General features: G+C 26.9%; 1 long non-coding RNA gene across 1 annotated transcript; it reads right to left on the bottom strand.

Moving 5' to 3' along the window:
* Positions 1-6,070: 6,070 nt before the first annotated feature.
* On the bottom strand, positions 6,071-7,117 carry LOC100571146. Its single transcript, XR_511078.2, has 2 exons — positions 7,006-7,117; positions 6,071-6,890 (listed from the first exon to the last, which is right to left on the bottom strand). It is a non-coding gene; the product is annotated as an uncharacterized LOC100571146 (long non-coding RNA).
* Position 7,118: the final 1 nt, after the last annotated feature.

Raw genomic sequence — 7,118 nt, 5'->3', positions numbered from 1 at the left:
TGTCATTATATTTTATGCACACAATATTTTCAAATTCATGTTTTCGGAAAAAATTAATTCAATCTATTGTACTACTAATAGTAAATTTAATCACTTTAAAACCAATATTATATCATACTATGTATTTAGTAAAATAGACGTTTTCGCTCAGAATCGTTTTTTGTAAGTATACAATGATTTTATAACGTTGAATTCAAATTTAACATTCCAATTACAGTGACTCACTCTACACCTAAGACTTTATATACGGCAAAGTGGTACCCAGTTCCCCCACCTTTCTTGAATCTAAATTATGAACTCACATGGATATTATTAGAATTATTTTACTGATATAATATAATGGTATCCCGACGAAACCGTTTTTTATTACAACCCTTACTGCTGTACACCGGAGTAGTACGCATTTGCCCACCTTTTTTAAAAATTTTTCCTGATTATTTAAAAAAGTTATGAGATTTTACAATTTCAACCTCCTAAAAGTGTGGGTACTTGTGTAGATCCAATTTTAAACAAGAAACTTCGCTCAAAGTTGATAATCAGAGCATTTTTCTACTAGAAAAAGTGTTTTCAAACACAAATATAAATAAATAAAAACACTCATTCTTTCCACTCAGAATCTTATATTCGTTGAATAATAATTGTTCAGTACCTAATATATATATATTGGTGAATAAATGCGATAATAATTTTAAATATTTTATAATTATTAACTTACGATGTACAAATTAAACGTTGAGTATGAGTCACTAACCAGTTTTTTCAAAGTCGAATCGTATTCTATTTTAACATTTTAACATAATGTGTTATATAATAAAACCTTTAGTATTAAAAAATGGAATCAGTATATTATACCCCAAAATTAATATCTAATTTTAGATTCTAAGTGGGGCGATGAATGTATTGGTTTTACAATGACGTGTGTTTTTTTTTTTGTGTCTGTCATCAACCTTTTAGGACAGTAAAAATGCTTTTCTTCAACAGTATCTTTTCTGATAGGAGAGTGAATTATGAACTTAGTTGGTACTTTGAAGGTCAAAAGTAAAAATTTCCCATTAGTTTTTAAATGCAACGTGAAAAACAAAAGAAAAATTAAGGAAAAACGGGAATTTTTACGCAAAATCTGTTTTCGAGAAAATCGATTTTGGTTTTTGGTGCAACTCTAAAACAAATGACCGTAGGTGCATAACATTTTGACTGAACGTTTATGTTTGCATTTTCTATACACCATAACATTTTTCAAATATTCTGATTGATTTTGAGCTGTTTACGGACATGTTCAGTTTCCATTTTTTTTAGTTTTTTTTCTATAAATATCAATAAAATTTTATTTGTTGGTTAAAAAAGCTTGAAAATTTAATAGCAGGTTCCTATTATATTGCTTCAAAGGCAGATGAAAAAAATCAAAAATCCATAGTCACAGTTTTTTTTTATTAGCATTTAAAGTTCAAGAATTGACAAAATATGTAAAAATCACGAAAATTAGAAAATTATTTTGAGTTAGGAATTCGTAAAAATTTTTCTTTTTAAATCTAAGATTTTAAAATGTAATATAAGATTCCTCATAAGTTTGTCTACATTTTAAAAAAAAAATGTCTACAAGCAAATCAAATAAAATTTTTATGAGCGTTTGAAATTCATATTTTTATAACATTCGATATTCACTTGATTTCTCACGTAACGATTTTCTTATTTTGTTATAATTAAAAAACGAATGACTGAAGATACTTGAAAATTTCACTGAATGTTTATATTAGCATTTTCTATATACGATAAAATTTTGAAAATAATTGCACTCTTTTTGAGCTGTTTACTGACATTGTCAGTTTTCAATTTTTTTAATTTTTTCTTCTATAAATATCAATTAAGTTTTAATCTGTTGGGCCAAAAAGTGTAAAAATGTATTACAATTCTCCTGATATATTGTTACAATAGTAGTTGAAAAATATTAAAAATACATAGGCACAATTTTTTTTTATAAGCATTTAAAGATCGAATTTTGACAAAATGTATCAAATTTAAAATTGAATAATTATTTCGTAGTTAAAAATCTATAAAATGTTCGACTTTTATATCTAAGGATTGAAAATTTAAAACAAGATTCCACGTAAGTAGTTAATTCTGTTACCAATAATCTAAAAAATACATAATCACATTTCTTTTTTATAGTCATTTTAAGCTCAAATTACATATTAAAAAACCTGGATTAACTATCTTAGTTGTTATGTTGTGATTGTATAATATTATTCGTGGGTACTTGAAACTTCTATAGTATACTATTATATATCTATGATAGTACCACTGTTTGTTTGTTGTTCATGTATGACGCGTTACCTAATGGATATTGTGATATGATTAATTTGGAATTTATTATAGGTACCTACTTCAGGCCAATTATTTTTTTTTAATACCATAGATAAGTATATATATGTCTTATACCTAAACTTACATACAGTCCCCGCTCAGAATCGTTTTTCTTATACAAATATACAATGGTCAATGATATTATATAATTTAATTCAAATTTAATACTATCCATTATAGTGGTTTTATTGACTCCGCCGTTTTAATATCAATTCCGCCGGCTATCGATTCCGCTGGATTTTTGTTTATATTGATTCCGCCGACTATCGATTTCGCCGGTTATCTACTTATATTGATTACATTATATTATATTGATACAGTTTTTTTTTTTTTAATTAACAGTATAGGTCAGGGTACACTTAGTATGCCATAATAGTATAAAGTAAGTTTTATTTAAATAAAAATATTGTCGTCTATAACGGATAATATTTATTAAAATAATAAAATAATATAACTCAAATATCTAATGATTATTATTTTTACAAAACGAAGTAAGATCGTCATATTTTTAAATAGAGTTATATAATATAATATTCAAAATAATAAAAATATATAGGTGTTGCTGTATGGTATGGTAAAAAGATAAAAATATATAATGTGGTCAATTTTTAAAATAATTAACAGTATAGGTTAGGGTACTTAGTCTTTCATAATAGTATAAATTAAGTTTTATTTAAATAAAAACATTTCGAAAAACAATTCAAACATTGTCGTCCATAACGGATAATAATATGTAATAAAATCATAAAATAATATAACTTGGTATATATTTAGTATATCTAGTTTTACAAAATGAAGTAAGATCGTCATATTTTTAAATAATTAATTAATAATAATAATTAAAATATAATATAGGGATTGTACATGCCGCATGGTATGGTAAAAAAATTAAAATTAAAGTAATAAAAATATACAATATTATGGTCAATTTTAGATTCTGAACGAAGTGATGAATGTATTGATTTTACAATGATGTGTGTTTTTTTTTTTTTTTTTTTTTTTTTTTTTTTTTTTTTTTTTTTTGGGGCCGAAAACAACTTTTGGAACAAAAAAAATGCTTCCATTTTCCAAAGTTGGACCTTTTCCGAAAGGAAAGTGAATCCAGTTGGGACTTCCGGGGGGCAAAAGTGAAAATTTCCCAATACTTTTCAAAAGCGGCAGGAAAAACCTTAAAAAAATAACGGAAAAACGCGAATTTTTACGCAAAACCAATTTTTGACAAAAACGAAAACTTAATTTTACTGTGACTCAAAAAATAATTTATTGTAAGCACCTGAAATTTGCAACAGATGTTTATATTAGCGTTGTCTATACAGGGTTAAATTTTCAAAGTGTTTCGACTTTTTTGAGCTATTTATAAACAAATGAAATTTTCAATTTTTCTAAGTATTTTTTTTAAAATAACGATAAAAAAATTTTGGTTGGATAGAAACTTTGAAAATTTAATACACGGTTCTTATAAGTTGTCTCACAGTGATAAAAAAAATCCAAATCGTAAGTCACAGTTTTTTTACAAGGGCTTAAAGTTCAAATTTATACGAAATATGTCAAAATTGCGAAAATTTGCAAGTAATTTAGTGGTTGAAAAATCGTAAAAATTTTTTCTTTTATAACTAAGTTTTTAAAATTTGGTACAAGGTTCTCCATAAGTTTTTCTTTAAAAATAATATATCCTAGACTGACAAATCATCTCCGTTCAGAATCGTTTTTCGTATACAATGATATAATATCATTGGATTCAAATTTAATTCCATCCATTACAGTAACCCACTTGTAACCTACTGTACAGCAGAGCGACATCCACGACTTACCCGCCTTTTTTTAAAATAATGATTTGAAGCTAGTTTTATATGGTGAACCTATCAATTTTTTTATTTATATAATCGTCAAAAATGTTTGCTATATATTAGCAAACCTAAGCCTTTTAAGAGTTCGGCGTAATCGATAACCAGCGGAATCTATGTGTAAAAAAGTTCGGCGGAGTCGATAGCCGGCGGAATCAATATGTAAAAAAGTTCGGTGGAGTTGATACGCGGCGCAATCGATATATTTTTTACAGGTAAAAAGGTAATTTCGGCGCAATCGGTATACGCCCCCATTATACAGTGACCCACTTGTAACCTACTGTACAGAAGAGCGACATCCACTTACCCATCTTTTTGGTAATTAATATCACTTCGGCGATATTAAGTGACTCGATAAGGTGTTCTGGTATGTCGTAGTTTTGCCGGGTTGTTAGCAGTGTTGGAAATTGTCTAGATAAGAATTTTTGAAATAAATTATCTTTTAAAGTATCTAGATAATTATGTTACGATTTATCTAATTTTTAGCTTAGATGAAAAATGGGCTTATCTAGATAAATATTATAGTGCCCCTACAAAATTATAAAACCAATGTTACTAAAATTCTAATCTAATATAAATAAAATAATATAAATTAAAAGAATATTATTTCTTGTTATTATTACCAACGACGGTATTACGATAATAAGAGAACCTGCATGCGGGCTTGCACTATACATCGTTCTCTACTAGCCATAATGAGCATATTAAAATTAATTAGGTATAGGTTTATTTCCTATCTAGCTCAATCCGTTGTTTTTATAAATATTGTGTCATTACTCATTATATTGATAGAAATCTAATATTACAAAAATACTAATAACAATACAAATAAGTGTAAAAAAAATGATATTTATCTAGATAAATTACATTTATGTTATCTTTATTTTTATCTAGATAATATTTTGTTAAAATAATCTTATATTATCTAGATAATTTTTTATTTATCTATTCCCAAAACTGGTTGTTAGGTGTCCCTCCCGTCTCTATGTTCCATAAATACATTTTTGGTTGATCTCCACATGGTTGAAAGGAAATTTGTATTTTCCACAAAAATGAAAATAGTGTTCGTAATTTGCACCAAAATGCGTATTTATGTACATATAATTTATATATAAGTCGAGTGCGAGTATTCGATTATTTCGTCGGACGCTTATTGTCGGTTGACATAAAAACAAGACGGACTCAAATGAAAAAAGATATTTTTTGGGGGATTTTTTTTTATTGAAGTTTGACATCCGATCCGTGGTAATCGCGTTGTTTCACAGTGTCACAGTAGGTATTACATTTATTACTTTTTTACAAACATAATGCATTTATTATATTATTAATAATTATACCTAATACTTAAATTTTTTTTCATATTATGTTATTGTTGTTGGTAATGCTGACGTGCCGTAGAACGGTGTGTATATATGTTACTGAAATAATTACTTAGAATCTAAAATGGTATATTCTGTGTTATTATCTTCTCATATCTTTATATATTTTTATTCAAAACGTGTACGTATAATCGAAAGAATAATCGATTTGAATTTTAGTGTAAATTACAATATTCATATTTGTTACTACTTGTCACCTGAGATGTTGCAGATTTCACATCATTATTTTGATGCAAATTACACATGTTGAATATATTTTGGGTCAATTTGACGCTCGGTTGGTGGCTGATTTATATAATTGTTATGTGAGTACCAAGTAACTAGTTACTAATGTAATATATAACATAGGGTTAATTATCGGAACGATTTTTTTTTATTTCAATTGTCTATACTCTACAGCATATTTTATAAGCTCAATTGAATTACTATCTATAGTAATCTTACTAGTATCTTACTATTTTATAGCAATACAAAACGTTCAGCTTAACATGATAAATAAAATGTTTATTACAGAGTTTACAATTTGTATTCAAAAAATGAAGGTGAAATCATTATACGTTTATATAAATATGAAATAGATATATTATGTGAGATTTTAAATTTTAATTAGCTTCATTTTTATAGTAGTCAATTTTAGAATATTATGATTCCATATAGATGTGCAATTACATAAATTAGTAATAAACAACAGAAAGATATTGTATTGTGATAAGTAAGTGATGACCTTAACATTGAATGTGAAGTAAAACATAGTACTATTAGAGAGGTGATTTCAGGACAAAAATATATTCATAGATAATAAATTCAACTCAATAATTACTTGTATATCCGTATAGGTAATAATTTAATAATTTAATTTATATTTTTCATATAAATAACATTTAATAACTTAATAAAAACGCTAGGTTTTTCAAATAAATAATTTGCAAGTCATCAATTTGGTATTGAGACGAGCTAATAATAGTCATAGTTCTATAAAAAATAATAACAGGTCAGCAGAAAGTGGGCACTATATGTGAGAATCTCGTTAGCGTCGATCACTTAAGACATTTTTGTCGAGCTACTCCAGTGCATATTGACTGTGACGTGCATTAAATTAAGAATAACAACATTTTTGGTTAGGAAACTTAAAACAAATACAACGATCCAACGAACTACATAGGGAATATGTCTGAGTACGCGGTCTTTTGCAATGCTTTATTAACAATATCTTGTGCAATAGCTCCAACTGCTTCTTCGAATGCTGGTTTCAGTTCTTCTAGAAGAACTTCCCAGTTTTCGTTCAGGATGGAGTTCATGCTATCTCCTGTTAAAAAACCAATAACAACAAAGTTAGTCAATTCAAAAAAAAAAATATTAACAATTTTATAAAATGTGAGGTAACGATTAAGGTGTGTCACAAAATATCATAATAAACATACCTAATTGTTTGTTTCCGTTGAAAAGGTTTTCCAACTTGACATTCAGTTTCTTGACATCCACCAACTTAAGTTCGAATTTATTGATTTGGACGATGTCTTGCCGTTCTTCTGGC

Source organism: Acyrthosiphon pisum, chromosome A3, assembly GCF_005508785.2.
Source record: "Acyrthosiphon pisum isolate AL4f chromosome A3, pea_aphid_22Mar2018_4r6ur, whole genome shotgun sequence".
NCBI lineage: Eukaryota > Metazoa > Arthropoda > Insecta > Hemiptera > Aphididae > Acyrthosiphon > Acyrthosiphon pisum.
This window is presented reverse-complemented; position numbering and strand designations above follow the sequence as displayed.